Genomic DNA, 17,758 nt, shown 5'->3' with positions numbered 1-17,758 from the left:
GTTTCCACTGTTTCGATCAAAAACCTTTCATAATCTGGCGCCAAGTGGAAAATGTTAATGAATCCACCAACGTAACGAGCTGATGAAAAAACGCATACCTACATATCTACATATCTGACTGACTGCCTCACTCAAATAACATTTTCACAACGAATTTTCACACCTCAATAAGAGTCGCAAAAAAATCAACAACAAGCGAAAAAAAAAATCTACATAATATATGCGTACGCTAAAAACAACAACAATAATAATAGTCAATTTACTATGTGATAGCTATTTGGCAGCATATTCGTCGATGGCATGAGTGTAGTAAAGCGCTAAATAAAGTGTATCTACATACATACATAAATATTTGTGTATCTAACTGGGGCGTGCCAAACTCGCCAAAGTAAAGCTACTCACACAACGTACAACAACATTTACATACATACAAACATACAACCACATACATACATGAATGTACGCTACGCAACGTTTACGTAGTGAAAATTATTTAGGCCCCGCCTTCGGGCCAACAAAATCATCAACAACAACCGCAACAGCAAAACATCATCGGAATCATCATTATTGCCATCGACGACACTGACAAAACGAATATCAAAAGCACAGCACTCACACGGCAAATATCTACTGCAAATATGTATGTACATATTCAGATATTCAGATACAACTCACCACTACACTGCACAAAAGTACACAGTTGCATACAAATATATGTACAACAATTGAAATCACCACCGCAGTCAAACTTGTTTGGCACCAGGTTAATTGTGGCAGCAGCAGTAGTTGCGCCTGTGAGCCGTGGCGCTTCCCCGATAAGCAACTACAGCAACAGCACAGTCAACGGCCACAAAAACCACCACCACCACCACCACCACCACCTTAACTACCTTTGCTCTCGCTCTACTGCCGAGTGGTTGGTTTGCTGAATGGCAATGGCGTCAGCTCGATGACGTTGCTGAGCGACAGCTGTTACCACCATTATTATCTCTTTTGCCATGATGCTTATTAAAGGTAGCATACAGCAATATTGGTTTTGACAGTAAGTGAATGCATAACATACCCTGCAGGAAATGGATCTAACTATAAGCTAACTTGTAAGTTGATTGGGAAGGAGTTAAAAGTCACTTATTATCTGTATATCGAGCCCTAACCGCCAAAATAACGTAAGCGACATTTTTTTCGAAATTTTATTTTTGATGCAGAAATGCATCTAGATGCTCTAGGAATATTTCCGCATCAAAAATAAAATTTTGGAAAAAATGTCGCTTACGTTATTTTGGCGGTTAGGGCTCGATATATTCTTTGACGAAAGCTAACTATATTTCAATGGCGATGGCCGCGAAATAGTCAAGGGTGGTTACCTCTGCATTTGATGTAGTCAAGGGTGGTTACCTCTGCATTTGATGTAACTAACTAGTAACTAGCTACTTTTGGACATAAAATATCAATAGGAAAAACAAAATATTTTTTTTTTATTTTTTTTTATTTTTAATTACTTTATTTATTACATTATTACATTTCATATTTGTTTACATATTCTGCTGTAGGTGGTCCCATGTTGGAACTCCGTCAGACATAATTTCAAAATGATAATATGAAATTTCGATCTTCCTTTTATTTGTCCTCAATTCGAAAAAGTATTTGCGAAGTGCAGGATATTTAAATAGAAATGCGTTTAAAGAAAACAATTACTCCTGAATTACTGGTCCACTAGTTTAAAGTTAGCTTTTTGTAGCTAACTACGGGTTATATATTTTATAGAAATCCCGCAAAAAAGCTTACTACAAGTGGGTTATTTTTTATCAATTGATAACTTTTTTCTGCTGGGTATTCATACATATATGTATACGCAAACTTTGATATAAATTTATTGAGGTCTCATTTTTAGTTCAGGGAATAAACACAAAAACAGAACAACATACCAGAAGTCCCCATTCTCCCGTATATGTTCGAAAATGTCTATACAACTGCAAACTTGGTTAATGAATTTTCTCGAAAAATATATGCATCTTTCAAAAAATTAAGAAATCAGACACCATTAAAAAATTTAGCCAATACATTTCGAACAACCCTAATGTGGAAATCTTAATACAAACATAGGTAATAATAATTCGTGTACCAATTATGATTGCATAGTATGTATGTATGTATATGTATTCTCATATAAACGCAGGAGTAGTACGAAAAGGCCGCTCGACTTTTTAAATTTCCAGCCAAACGTGAGTTCACACGAGATAACGTAGCATCCTTTTAAGAGACGGGATGTATCTAATGCCGTCGGAGTTCTTACAAGACGCAAGAGAAGAAGGATCAATATACCTTATCGAAGGTGGTGATAAAAATTGCAGTAATACATAGTAAACAGAGGGTAATGGTTCTTCGTCATCCCGACAGAAACGCTCGCTTTTTCATAGATTTTAGGAAGTTGGAAAAAATACGGACTTTTATGTGCTGGCAAAGTGGGTCTTTTACATATCTATGTAGAACGTTCATACATTTACACTGCCGGAAAAAAGTATTGGCCGAGAGAATTTTTTACAATATATGCAAAAATTTGTATTTTTGCATTTTTTATACTACAATATAACACAAAACCGCATGCTTAAAAAAAATCTAAAAAATCTGATTAAAAAATTGAAAATTTGCATGCAAATTTATTGAATTCTCGCGAGTTTTACACAAAATCAGAAATTATATTTTTGTTTTTTTTTGTGGAATTAATGTAATTAGTTATAAGCATTTTTAAACTTTTAACAAGTTGGTTATTCGAACGATACAAATTTATAGAGAATTAATCAGTTCTTTTGACACCCTATGCAGATTTCATGCGATTCAACTGTAAGCATAACTCTATTGGAATCCGATTACAGTTCCAGCGAAAGGCTGTATTGAAAGAAGAAAGGCAAAAGTAAATATTTTGTTTTTCAGATGAAATGCAGACACAGCAATGGAATGGCTAAGTGACTCATTGGCGACACTGGCTAAAAGACAATCGAGAGTAATTCGTCGTAGTGACATTCGAGGGGTTTGAGTAAAGGAAAAAGGATTAAATTACCGTTGTGGGTGTAGTGGGGGGGGGGAGACTATATGGATGTAGGAATATACATATGTATATACATACATATGTAACCATTTATGTATACGAAATGTGAGTATTGGGTACGCTGGATGCATGATGTTGGTGGCACCCGCTGACCACTCAAACACTAAGTCCAATAAAATAAGGCATTGAATTCCATAAATACAATACACAATAAACAAATTGTGGATATAAATAGATTTGGTTCATCTTACTAGCTTTATTCCCATGATTTATTTTTAACTGATTTTAGTATTTTTTTCTTCTTTCAAATCACAAACAAATAAGTGACTCTGCGGTTATGTGCAAATAAGTTATGTATATACTTTAGGCTGGTCCAAAATATGTATGTACTTTTTGCATATAATCACGACTGCAAAATAAAGAAATATGTACAAGTCTCCTTATTTTCCATTTCCTATAATTCCGGGGTTGTGGCAGCAAGAAAGTTCTAAAAAGTTGATTTTCTTGTATATTTTTGGACCAGCCTAATGTAGTGCATATATCGAAAGTGTAAATGTATAATGGGAGGATTGAATAGAAGTTATATTTAACGATTTTTTAAGCTGATAAAATCACACCTTCTAAAAATTTCAGCAGTATTTTATGACAGCTCTGATGGGAAGAAAAAAATGTATTTTTGCATTGCATCGAAAGTACCGCATTTGTTAAATTTTTTGTAAAATTTTTGCTTTGGGTTATTTCCCTCTGACATCCGACAAAATTCAAAATTATAAAAATAAAATTGATTAATCTGTACATCTTTTTAGAATAATGGCAAGGGTCACCGCTTATTAAAAATATTAATATTCGAGTTACTAAAATTTTTGTGATGCTGATTTGGTAGGACAATGAGTTTGAGCTCTCAAAGTGAATAGACTAGCTTTACCGCGCAACCTATCGTCCGTTTTGTGCTGCGACACTACATCTCAAAAGACTTTAAACTTTGCATATCTCAGCCACTGGATCAATGAGAGCTTGCTCAACTGCGACTGCGACGTACGCTTCTACGATGGGCTTTACCTAATATTTTTTTAAGCAGAACTACACGACCACTTGTATATGTCCCCTTTCAGACACGTCAGTCTGCTCGTTCGTTGGTGAAGGAGGTGGAAAGAGACCAGGACCAAGAAGATCTGTTTAGAAAAAAATTTTCTAGTGAAGCTTCCAGATAGCGAATTATTGACGAGTCAAGGATGGATGATAGAGCAAATGCTGATATTTATGGTTCTGGCATACAATTTTTCTGGTATTAGCAATCTTAGGGCCGTTTTCTCAAGTAGACTTTGAACTTTATCTGCCCTTTAAACCCAAATTTTGTTTTGCACAAAAAATGTGCTTAAACGGCAGATAAATTTCAAAAATCTGCTTGAGAAAACTGCTTTTAATCTGTCAGGCATTTTTGCAGATAGCTAAGCGTCTATTCTCTCTCTTTCACATTGAATGATCCAATCACATATTGAGAAATGCGGTGACACTGGGCCTCAGGCATAAAATGTGGCCTTAAACTCCGACTCAATTTTTTCACTGATGAAGTGAAGCTGAAGGTCAAGAATTTGTATTAAAAATTAAGTCGTAGCTTAGGCTCACTTGTTATGCTCGAGCCCCACTGTATTAGTTTCCAGGCTAATATGAGGTAAAAGGTTACAAGGTCACCAGCTACCTGCACGAGAAGGATACTAACCTGCCTTTGTGGGACCGACACCATTTTATGGTCTCAGTTGGTTCTCTTCGAGAATCATACTTACTGAGGGGATAAGGTCAAAAGCCAATAAATTTTGGGCGGAGAATCAGCATCTTAAATATTCCAGATATCAGCCCACTCTCTAGATATCAAGCCGGTTATTCGGACCAATTGCCCAAACTTTTGCAGGCGAAGATTGTTGCATTTAAAATCATCGGCCAATCACAGTCGAATCCCTTAGAATAAGGAATTAGTCAAGCATAGTCCTTTTACTATTTATTATCGAGACTGACGGCATTTTCGACATTCACGGTTAGGGACATCTGTAAGAGATAAAAATTAAATTTCAGGTCGCAGTGTTCTTCTTCTGCTACATCTGTTGTTTAGATAACTAGCTAACTAACTAAGTCATACAAATCTTTAGAGTCGATTAATGAATTTTACAACTCTCAAACTTTGCTTTCGTTATCTGCGTAAGGATCAAAACAATTGGTTGTTAAGAAATTCTTAAATGTGTTTAATCAATGCCACAAGTCTAAAGAATCAATATTTAATTTACAATTAACTTTACAACGCATAACAAACATATTTCAAGTTGCACTCTCAACCACCAAAAGGTACATCCATTCGAGTCTACCGCAACGAATGTCAGCCACAATTTACTTAAAATATAAAAAAGTTAAATGGCGCAACACAAAAAAAAAATAAAAAATGTATGCACAAGAAGCAGAAGGGCAATTTCCTTGGAGGCAAACAGTCTACTTGAATACTTGCACACGGACAGACATTTGTGCGCCAGGCGCTTTAACACACAGGCGACCTCTACTCGTACGCTCCTGACATGGGTGGATTTACGAGAGGCTTTAAACGTGCACCACTATGGGCAATTAACAGAGGCGTACGCAAACACAACGTTGATCCTTTACACAAACAAAACCATGGGCAACGAAAACGTAAAGCTTGCATGCAGCGTGTTGAAGCCGCACCAATCAGCCCGATGTAGTAAGCAAGTGAAAGCGTATTTATATATGTACATACATATTATGTACAAGCTAAAAAACATCATCATCACTAAGGGCGACCCTAAAAAATACATACATACATATGTACAATATTTACCATCTAGTCGAGAAAATGAATTACGACGCCAGCAGTTGGATTCACATACAAAGACACCCTATGGAAGTGCTTACCATGCTGCATAGGTTGGTGATGGTCCAACTACTAAATACAGACTTTCACACGGCTTGCCGATGATGCCAGCCATGATGGCTACCATTTCTTTTAGAACATAATAGATATTTACACACTCACAGAAGACAATAAATAGATTTATTGGGTGACAAGCCGAGAAGACGCGCCTGCCTGTCTCGACCGACCTTCAACAAGGCTCGTTCTTAGGTCGGTGCTGACGGCAGACGTCGCCTTGGCCAATTTTACTGAAGGCGGCCGCTGTGTCATAGTACATAGCAGTGTGCGCTACAATTCCGCAGGGCCTGGGTTCGAGCCCAGTTTCCGACCAACAGCAAAAAATAAAAAGCAAAAATATTGTTTCTAATGCATGCATCGCCGCCTTCCATCAACGCACACTACTTTTTTTATGGCTTTAAGCTTAATGTGACTTCAGCCACAAACAAGAAGAAGCACAAGTGCATACATATATCAACATAAGATTCGAACCAACAATGCCTTTTCCAGAAACCATTTAGGAAATTAATTTCCATTTTTATTTTACAGCACTTCCTCTCTGCAACACACAAGTAGGCAATCATAAAATTCCACAATGCAAACAATATAAATTTGTAAATTCAACAAATCAACTCAAATAAAATGCAATCACTCAAAAACAAAATTCTGTGGAAAGCGCATAAAACCCCACCAAAATGGTTTGTGTACACAAATTTTATGTAATTAAACAATTTGGGTGAATGCGATTTTTAATTTCTACTTGCACTTGCATATAAACATGCCATATACATACATACATACATACATACCAACAGGCGCATTTCATGTGGAAGTGTGTGCATACGAAGAAGGTGTTAAGCATTGAAGAATAAATATAAAAATAAAATAAAAAAACGCTAGAAAAATAACGAAACTGAGCGCCATGCATTTGCTGTTAAAAAAATAAAAAATTGTAAGCAGCCATTCAAATAGATCCAGGCCAGCCGGGCAACTCTATTCAGCCAAACAAATACTGCAAGGCACGTGAGCAGACAAGAAGATAGACATTTTTTTAAACGACTGTTTAATGAATGCACCTCTCTCTGCTTTATTGCGCAATTTAATAGTTCTTAGAAAAAATTGTCGACACAACGTCTACGGCGCGAAACTCCCATATGGATGTTGATGGCACAGTAAGCTATAAGCTACGTATGAATGGAGATGCAAGTAACCATATCGGTTGCTATTTAGTTTAAAAAGTGTAAGGAGTTCGGACTCCTTAAGCGATCAAGATGACTTAATAACTCGAAAAATGTATTTATGTTTCGCGGTGGTCAAGCTCACAGTGCAGCAGGAATATCAATTTTATATATGAACCGCCCCCACAAATTTGATTAAAAAAACAAACCGATTATGGTGCACAGTGTGGAAATTGAACTTTTTCCGTGACAAATTCTAATATCTGGAAAACGAGAACAGCTTTTGAGATGGAGAATTCAGGAAAAATATTTTCGTTGGATAAAAAAAGAAATACCTTGACTTTTCAAATGACCTTAAAAGAGGCGGAGGGAAATAAATAAATATTTTTTTATAATTTTTTTTTTTTTTTCCTTTTTTGACCTGAAAATAGTATGCAGTGGACTTTTTAAAAAGTTTTTTTTTAACTACACATTTTTGCTGCTCTTGCGCCAAGTAATCCATTTCCATAGTCGCAGGAACCAAAAAACGCATTTAGATGCTGTTTTTAGGTATTAGGTGAATTTCTCATACCACATACACATTCTAGTGTGAGAAATTCAGTTTATATGGGATGTGCCACGCTCCCTTTTTCAATAACTCCTATTTTTTCCATGAGTTTGGCGTCGATATTTTATATTTCTATACTAAGTATGGGAGGTGCCACACCTCTTTGATATAACGAAATTACTTTACTTCTATTATCATCATTGGAGGGTCTGCAGACGATGTCCAAAATTTCAAAAATATCAGTATAGCTGTTCTCGAGTTTTTTGAACAGAAATAAACAGCTTTCAAAATTTATATTAGTATAGGTAACAAATTAAATACATTTTTTAATTAAATGATTCCTCTGGGAAAATGTTTACGATAAATTTTTTAAATAGTTGTAGGCATATGAAATTAATTTCAAGTATTTTCCAAAAAAGTGGAAGCATTCAAACGTAAATATTTGTTTTCTTTATTTTAATTTAATTTAATTTTCTTTAATTAAAAAAAATTAACTTAAAATATGTTCATATTTGGGCTCCCAAAATTGATTTGTCCACAGCAATCATTTTTGCCCCACTGTGCGGCGAGATGATAATGATAAATGATAATGGTAATCGTCATGGTAATGGTGCTGATAATGATAAAGGTAATGGTAAAATTATGTAATGGCTCCAGTAATGGCAATGGTACTGGTAATGGTAATGGAAATGGTGATAGCAGATTGGATATCTCTTTTTTGGCAAATATATTCTAAATTGTTGAAGAAGACCAGCCTAGGTCTTCGAAGCTTGTAAGCACCACAGTTTATGCTGCGTTGGTTTCCATACAAAAAAAAAAAAACCTGGGCTCAATAGTTGCAAACATTTTTTCGCGACCCAGTCTATAGTGTGTACATACCTGAATAAAGAGCGTATTCAATTAAGTGTACAAATCAAGAATATGAATGTGTCTGTTCCAAGTACCGCATTATACTTTATCGGCTGTGCAACGGAATAGAAAGAGTGGCCGATGAGCTTTCCCTGAACTTTCCAAAACGAAACCAGTTCATCGTTCAGTTATCGCCTAAATATGGCACCACTTTGTTAAAAAAAGTCCATACCGTCCCATTATCAGCTAACTCCACCCCAGTTCGATTTCCTGCGGGGTATTCACAGAAAACGGAACTAGCAAAATCATTGTTGCTATAAAAATCATTCATGCAAATGCAAACGATCATCAAATGCACACTTTATGGCCAAATATCAAGAATACCATTAACGTTACAGTAGATATGGCATAGCAGCAAGCGATAACAACAACAACGACAATGAATCGATGGCAGTTCTACTACTCAATCATAATTAACTTACTCGGAAGAACAAGTTTCCCCGTCGGCCAATGTTTTAGGTAGATACCATTTTAGGTTGCTGCCAGCTACTATGCGAACCTAATAAAAAAGAGGAAGGAAGAAATTCAGCAGCCATAAAACCGATCTTAGCACTTGATTTGATAATTTACCTCATTATGTTGCCATAGTTCACAGGCAAGATGAGGTTGCCTCAACGGCGGCGCTTCCTGTTTACGCGCTTGATTTATGAGTTATCAGCGCGTTGATGAGTTGATCGTTTAGTGCGTGACGAATGCGTGTGATGGCGACAGCCTAAAACACTTTGCAGTTGCGTTCAGCACTTCGAATTTATCGGGAACTCTATGCTCTTTACCCACATCTATATGTATGTATATTTCTGATGCTTTATGCGTTGCATTGCAGTGGATCTCCTGCATGTATTCTTGATACAAATTGACATATGCACACACACACACACACACGCATGCATACAATGTACTGGTTGTATAAATAAACAATTAATTAATTAATTGGAATATGACAGCTGGTGATTGGTGTGATGATTGGTCTTCGTAATATTCTCATACACGTTACTTTTCGTACGTGAATACCTTAGTCATTTTCAGAAGCGCATACATATGTATGTATGTATGTATGTATGTTTAAGCTTAAATTAGTGGTGACATAACCATAACCATATACATAACAGCTGTTCCAACTCACCTTATAGCCACGATTAGATTAGTGGTGCCCCACCATAACGCCATAGCCATAACCCTAGCCATAGAGACCAATTGAATTTTGGTTTTCCGCCATCACCATATCAGCTGATTTCTGAAGTTAATTAGTGATAGTGAAAGAAGTTCTGCGCAAGTATTCTACCATATTACACATTTTCCGCGTCTGGCAACACCGACATTGTTGACTACGAAAAATCAGCTGTTTATGGTTACGGTACCTATAATCGATTATAGTTAATGTTGTTACTTTTATGGCAATGGTTATGGCTATGGCTTTATGGTATGTCACTACTAATTTAACCTTTAATTTGGCTTTGGAGAATGTACTTATGTATGTACATACAGGCATCAGTACATATATGTAAGTATATTCATACATTTGTTCGTGCGTATCTGCCCTGCAGTGTCAATGCCGAGCTGATGCGGTATATTAAATATTTAATTGGCGTTGGTAGTGGATGGCAAGGGCAAAAATTAATATATGCCCACATATCATATTTTTAGATTTTAAAGTGTTACATATGTATGTATGTAGTAAATTATAAGAATGAAAACATGCTTGGGGGCAAACACCGAAACAACCCTGGATTTACACTAGGTACTTTCGGAACACTGGTACAGGGAGGCAAATTTGTAGATCCGCAGCCCTGGATCAGTCGGCTTCCCAAGTCCTCCTTTCCAAACCTGCTAGCAATGACCGCCGAAGCAGCTACCGTTTGATGCAGGTTGACCTGGGTTAGTGCCAAGTTCGGTATTTTTATAGGACGGGCAGATACATCGCTCTCGCTTCTCCTTTCGAGTTCTAACCTGTTTATATCCGCTAGGCGCTCCTGTGTGCTACGTACGTAAACGGTCCGCTTGGTGGTGGTGTCTGCACCAGGAGCACAAGAAGGAGCTGGTACTTTATCTTATTCAGGTGGCTGGTTGGCTGGTTAGAGCATGGTCGACTCAGTTGCTTGGACAGCTGTGGAGTCAGCTGTTGCCTCGACTTGCACGTCTTGGAAGTTAGTCGTCTTTTGCCGTCATTGCGTCATCGTGACGAAGCTGTACCTACATACAATTTACGTTGAAGCCGGCTCTTTTGATGCTTATTGAGTTTGAGCCCGCTTTCAACAGCGCTGCATGATATAACCTTCCACGCGGCAGTGTGAATGCCCTCGTTCTGGACCTTCAAAAGTCCCAGCGTGTACTCAGCCGATTTATCAGCGCTACTCGGATGAAACACCGAGATATTGTGCACCCGCGGTACATCGTCTCCCCTCGCACATCGTACACATCACAGGTCCCTTCCAACCATCTATGTTCGATGCCTTCTCTGTCAGCCAGGCTGCGATCCGCTCATTTTTGAAGTCGACAAGGAGCATGCTGGACCGGAAGTATACCCCGAAAACCGCCAGTGGATGCATCCACCGTTTGACGATCTCGTCCATAATCGCGTAGTAGGACAGTCACAAGGCAGCACATCCACAGGGATACCTTTAAGGGCTTCAGAGTAACTGTGTTCCTGTGTGGTTCACTCCTGTAGCTCCCTGTCCCTGGCTCGCTTGCTGACTCATTGTTCGTAATACATAAAGGTAATGGCGGATTTTTCATGAAAGCATTCCCTGTGTGAGATTTACAAAAGTATAGATATGCTTCAGTTCGGGAAGTTTACAACGCGGAGCAATGGAAAAACCAGGTGGAGAAGGACTTGGCTTCAGTTGAGATTTTCAATTGGCGTCAGTTGGCACGTTGGTAGGTCCGGCATTCGATTCCTATCTCCAGCAGAAGTTTTTTCTAATAGTTCGCGTAACATCATCAAGATGCACAACACAAACTACCTACAATCTGCCCAGAGGTTTAGCTGCATTATTACCGCTACTAGGTAGGTCGGCGGGAGGCAAACTTGGAATTTTTTCTTGATCAGCCGTTGAGTGGTTCTTAGAGCTTTTTTGTAGCATTCCATTGCACCAAAGTACCGAGAATGCCTCGGAGCAGACGAAATACCACAAATAACGCCTAGCATAACATTGTTGCAGAAAATACATTACTGGACTTTTTTTAATTTTGGTTGTGCGCATATTAAAAAAGTAGTGAATGAAAATATTTCCCTAAAATGCTTTAATTATGTACTCGCAAAGGATAATAAATATGTACGCGAGTAGCAAGTATTAAAAAATAAAAATAAAAACACATCTAATACAAACATCAACGTACTTCATATTTGTTTTAGAATACAGAAGCTCCGAAACCCAATTGCTCCATCAAATAACAACAAATAGACACCAGTAAATAAACATTTACAAACATCAAAATAATTACAGCGAGTCAACCAAATTCCTATGTTGATATGCACCATAAGCAATTAAACAATGATTGAGTGATTGTAGTTCCCATTATAGTGGCCGCAGCAATGACAACAACAAAAGAAATAGCTATGCACATGTGCACTGCCATCGATAGCGAGAAAGTACAGGCAAAGCTGCTTCCGGAATCATTATACATACATAGTACATGTCAGCCGCGGCACGGCACGGCACGGCACCCATCCCAGCCCAACTCAACCCAACCCAGCCGGCTAAATACATACATACGTAATTAGTGCGCACATTGCCTGTCCATCAAATCAATCAAACAACTAAAAATCGAATGAAATGCTACAAATTCCGTATTGTCAAAACAACGCAACAATTAGTTTACCAAATTACATACAACAACAACCAAAAGCATTAAAATAAGCAGAGGATCCTATCCACCAATCAACAAAACATTCAAAGCCACACCAATCGACTTTTCTCTAAGGCAAGCGTATTTATGTAAAAGTACTGCATTGTGTTACTTAGTTCCCATTATGTACATATGTATGTTCACAAAAAAAAACAAAATAACTCGAATAGATAATACACCGACCTCTGTCCCACAGCCGTAATCGATCCGCATCCGCGTACATGGGGTTACAATAACATGACATCGCATTCCTATACACACACACACGACGCACCCACCCAACAACTGCGCTTCTGGGGGCGTTAGAGGGCAAACTAAACATGCGCCTGCTGTTGCGTTGCATATTTTAATGGGTCCAATGGATCATCATCTTTAGCATAGCATTTCAAATTGTGCAATAAATAGCTGCATCATGTCTGCATATCCACACGCGCACAAACTCGCTCTGCTCCTGTCCAAGCACGCACGCACACACGCACACACATGCACGCACACACGAATGTGCTGAAATCATTTTCAGGAAAACTAAACGTCAGTCTCGCTGTCACTTTTGGAAAATTGCTGCGCGTAGTCCATCTGTGGTATTTTATTTTATGCTTATTTGGCAGTACTAACTCAAACCTCGAAATAATACCGTACACACGAGCAAATATACATATGTATGTATGTATGTATGTATGTATGTATGTACATAACAGCCGCCCCAAACGCGAAACGGCATCTGCATTCCAACTCCAACTATCAGCCTCACAATTCGAGCGCTATTTGTTTTTATTTTTGTTGTTGTTGTTGTTGTTGTTGTGCTCTGAGAACCGTGTGTTTTATTTCAATTCGGTTGAACTGTTAAATCAACACACCATGGGGAGTACATCTCGTAAATTGTCAGTGATTGCCACTTTCGCGCTATTGCTACCGTCTCAGCGCCCAGCTAACAGCCCATGGCTTTTGAATCCATGAAATTGCTCAATGTCGTTCCAGAAATGGGCAGCAAAGCGGTTCAGATCCATATGTCAGTCAAGAATTTTGGACTTCGATTGGAAGCATTTTTTAGTGTCATTCAAATTTACTCTGCTGCAATAACGACACAACACAAAACTAAAAAAAAAGACAAGGCTTGGGGATGTTGCTCAAGGTTTCGAGAATTAACTGTGTGTGAGTTACAAAGGAGCGTGTGCACATATCCGACGACAGCATTGGAGGTATTTCTGGAGCTCGAGCCACTTACATATGGCACCATAGAACATATAGCCAAGCGAACTCTCTTTAATTTCGCAGGAGATGGTTTCGGCAGAGCTGTACTTCTAGGATAGAAATAGGGCAATAGCTTTCGAAAACGCAGTCAAAATAGAGCTTTACAGCAAAGCAAACTGGAGTAACTCTATTATGGAGAGACATGAACTGGTCGGCTCTAAAATCCCAGAAGGCATTCTGGTAGGCATCTATGATCCAAGAGGAGGTCCATGCCATAAAACGTTATGCAAAGAGAGAACTTATCCTTAGCGATAGTCAGGCGTCACTCTGGGCTCTCCTACTCTTTGAGGTTAAATCGTGTCTGGTCCATCAGTGCATTGAGAACCTCAATAGCTACTTTGGGTATCGGGTCACAAGAGACTACAGGAAAATAAGGTAGCGGAGGACTTAGCTAGCTAAGCGAAAGCCTCAGTTCCCATAAGTCTTGAACTATTCATCGTAATAGGCTCAAACACAAAGGAGACAAAAACATTGGCATAGTACAACACGACGTCGTCAAGCCAAAATCCTTTTGAGGGCTACAATCTATAAAGATACAGGCTTCTAAATAGGAACTTAAGATCATCACTGGCATCATCACGGAGTACGCGAGCTCAGAAGAGGCCGTCTGCATAATTTAGGAATCTGATATTTGTCGCTTTTGCGACGCAACTAAAGAACTGTACTCAGAGCTGAGCTTGCAATATGAGTAGCAATGTATTCTGGCCTCAAAAAAAAACAGTTGGTTTGGTAGAAGTACTTATATAGCTGTAACATTGTTACCAGAAAACTAATCAACGGTATTTAAGTCAAATTTATAGCAGATAGCCAAGATATTGTTTGATAAGACAATTCTAGCGCGGTATCTTCTAAACATCTGCAACGAGAGGAACATGAAAATTTATTAGTTTAAATATACACAAGATTCTCACACTCTTTTTACTCAGTAAATCTTCCTTAAAGACTCGCTCTCTACCAACATTGATGTACACTGGTCAGCCCCAATAAAAACTACCTCAAATCTGAGACGTAATCCTAACACTGCGGCTCAGCTGCGCTAGATTTCTAGCGTTTTCGCGTGGTCCTGTTTCATCTATAGCACTCGTTTAGACCAACTTCCACTCCACAGACTCTCGTACCTTTTAGCGTTTTTCAGTGCCGTTACTGGTTCTTTCTCCAACGCTGTTTTTCTTAGCTACCTGCACCTATTCATACAATTTGATTTCAAAATCTAAATTTTTGAATTTCGCTAATATCCTCTTTCACCTTCATGAAGTTTTCCTCATCCGCCCTTATCACCCGACGTCAATCGGTAGTTTGGACTTGGTAGGTAGCTTTAAATGTGTGAAGTCCTGAGCTCTACTGCTGGCCGCACAAATATCAACAGACACGAGATTATATTGAGCCGCACTGTACGCTCGGTGTTAGCGAAACAGGTCTGCCGGTTGCTTCCAATTTTTTGAGGGAAACTATCCTTTGGACTTTCCTTGCATAGGGTTACCATAGTAACGTAGCTCCTGCTGAAGCAGTGGATCTTGCTTGGGAGAGAAAATCGCCTACGTTGGCAGAGATCCGCTGTAACCGAGTGGACTTAGATGCTATGGCAGTCACCCCTTATCCATTCGCCGTGCTCTTTATGAATCGTTTCAACCTGGCTTATCCTGGATAGGGGTCTTACAACATGCTGATCCGGCCCTGATAGTAGAATGCGGAAGACTGTAAATGTTATAGCAGGTAAATACGAACATACATATCTACGTAGTATTTTCTACGTTCAAAAATGTATGAAAACTTTAAATTCATCCACTTTTTAGCCTAAACTTCAGGATGCGCTCTACAAACTATGAATCTTTCTGTGAAACACTGACTTTAAGTGGTGTTGCAATGAAGCAAAAATCAAAAAAAAAAACGACGTTTGCTCTGGGCTGATAACATTTTAATTCCTCCGAAGCAAAAATTTCACGCATATAAATGAAGTAATTTTCACGGGCCGACGAGCTCACTCACTCACTCCCTTTTGCGCACTGTGCCAATTGTTTTGTGTATACACTTATAAAATTAAGTAGTTCCTGGCATATCGATGTAAATGCAGGCCGCAGGCAGGATTTTCAAAACAACAACAAAAACTCGACACAACAATAGCATATGGTTGAACAATGGCAGCGGCAACACTATCGGTTTGTTGGTACATATACTCGTACGACGTGGCAAAGGTAGGGTTGCAACTCTGATTACCATAAGTCTTTACTTCGCTGTTGCATGGATGTGATGAGAGCATACGTATGTACATTAGGGTGTATCGATTTATATACCCAAACAAAAAGCGGTGCTGTTTTTCCGTCGGAAATATGAAATACATATATTATATTTTAAAAACTTCCGTCAAAATATTTTAGAAACATACTACGATTTACGTGTGCTGGACTCAATTGAAAATAACTCTAAAAATCGAGTTTTTTATAAATAAAATTAGTTTTAAAAATATTTTGTTTTTAAATCAGCTCAGGTGTTAAGCTTATGAGACCTAAATAAAAATGTTAAAAAATTTTATCCACGGAATCAATATATGTACATAATGAGATTTAAGAATTATTTTCAAATCGTTCTAGCTCGCGCAAATCTTTATATTTTTGCGAAATATTTTGGCGGAAGTCTTAAGATATAATATATTATATAATTCCGATCGAAAAACCGAAACTTTTTTTGGTGATGCACCCTAATGTACATATATATGTACATATCTTTGTTTGCATGCGGTTATTTGCGGTTTTGTTGTTAACAATTGTTATGCTAATACGAAATTGGATTCGGCTTTGAACTGCTCCCACACTTCAGTACAAAAGTATGTACATATGTAAGTAAGTATGTATAGGTATGGATGTGCTTTAGTAGATATGTATATAAATTCATAGATACATACATACATATATATGTATGCGATTATTTGTATATTTTGGTAAATCCAGAGCTAAGCAAATGGACTGAGTGAAGCTACCGAAGAGGAGTGATCAAACACTTGTACACATGCGCATACTTACATATACATACACCCACGTGAATGGTGTGTGTGTATGTTTGGGTAAATCCTGTGCAAATGTTGACACAAAAGGTAAGCGCAATTGTCCATACAGTGATAAGCGACAAGTTGGAAGTGGCATGCGAGTATATTGGCAGCGAATTTCCACCGTCAAAGAACTCCACACCGTCGCAATTGTATACGAAATTTTCTTTTGAGATACATTCTATCAAACCACCACGGACCACCCAGCTTCGAATGCGGTAGATCGCCACCACCTGTAGATAAATTAAAATGCGTTAAAATTGTGAAATCATCTTAATCGCAAATACGAAATTCGCAATTCTTTACTAAATGTTACCCAAAATGTTACCCAAAACTATAGGCAAATGCCGCTCCGCTGTAAAAACGAATTGCCTGCGCTCGATTGCATCACAATCGGGCTCTCTACGCTCATCTTCAATAACACAAAAATCTGTGCAATAGCGAATTGAAAATATCCGCACAAATTGAGCAACTGCGCTAAGACGACCACCAGCGCAAATTGCAAAAAAAAATGCCTTTCTTTTATAGTAAAGTAGTTCACAGGCCAGAAGGCACATTGTGTAGTGCGCCCCAAGCGAGGATTTCTTTTGGCAGCTACGCATTAATCCCTCAGCCAAAATTTTAAGGTTCATTCCTTCCATTCGCTTCGAAAAAAAGAGCATTCAGCTAAATATGAATGTAACAATTGCCAAAATAGCCTCTTGGTGAGACATTTCTATTGTATACAGTGGGCAGAATAATACCAATAATGCCTTTATTCTTCTCATACAAGTACATACATATTGGTGCAAACATACATACACATCATATTGTAGATATGTACATATGTATCTTAAATCATAAAAAATGCATGAAAACTCTAAATGCATTTTAAATGAAAATGCTGAAATTAGTTGATTCTTGGCGGCACAAATTTTATAATCATAATTACGCCTTGATATCATCGAGATTGTCTAATACCATGTCCACACCAAAAAAATAACCATCTCAAATCGAACTTAACCACATCACTAACTATTGCTGTCCACACTGC

The 17,758-nt window shown here is 38.1% G+C and overlaps 1 long non-coding RNA gene across 1 annotated transcript; it reads right to left on the bottom strand.

Annotated features, from left to right (window-relative positions):
- Positions 1-671: 671 nt before the first annotated feature.
- LOC108370450 (uncharacterized) lies at positions 672-16,125 on the bottom strand. The gene is made up of 3 exons (XR_001848637.1): positions 16,042-16,125; positions 9,708-9,711; positions 672-682 (listed from the first exon to the last, which is right to left on the bottom strand). It is a non-coding gene; the product is annotated as an uncharacterized LOC108370450 (long non-coding RNA).
- Between the last annotated feature and the right edge of the window lie 1,633 nt (positions 16,126-17,758).

The sequence above is a fragment of the Rhagoletis zephyria genome, unplaced genomic scaffold, assembly GCF_001687245.7.
Source record: "Rhagoletis zephyria isolate East Lansing unplaced genomic scaffold, Rhagoletis_zephyria_1.1 Rzeph_scaffold_04244, whole genome shotgun sequence".
Classification (NCBI taxonomy): Eukaryota; Metazoa; Arthropoda; class Insecta; order Diptera; family Tephritidae; genus Rhagoletis; species Rhagoletis zephyria.
This window is presented reverse-complemented; position numbering and strand designations above follow the sequence as displayed.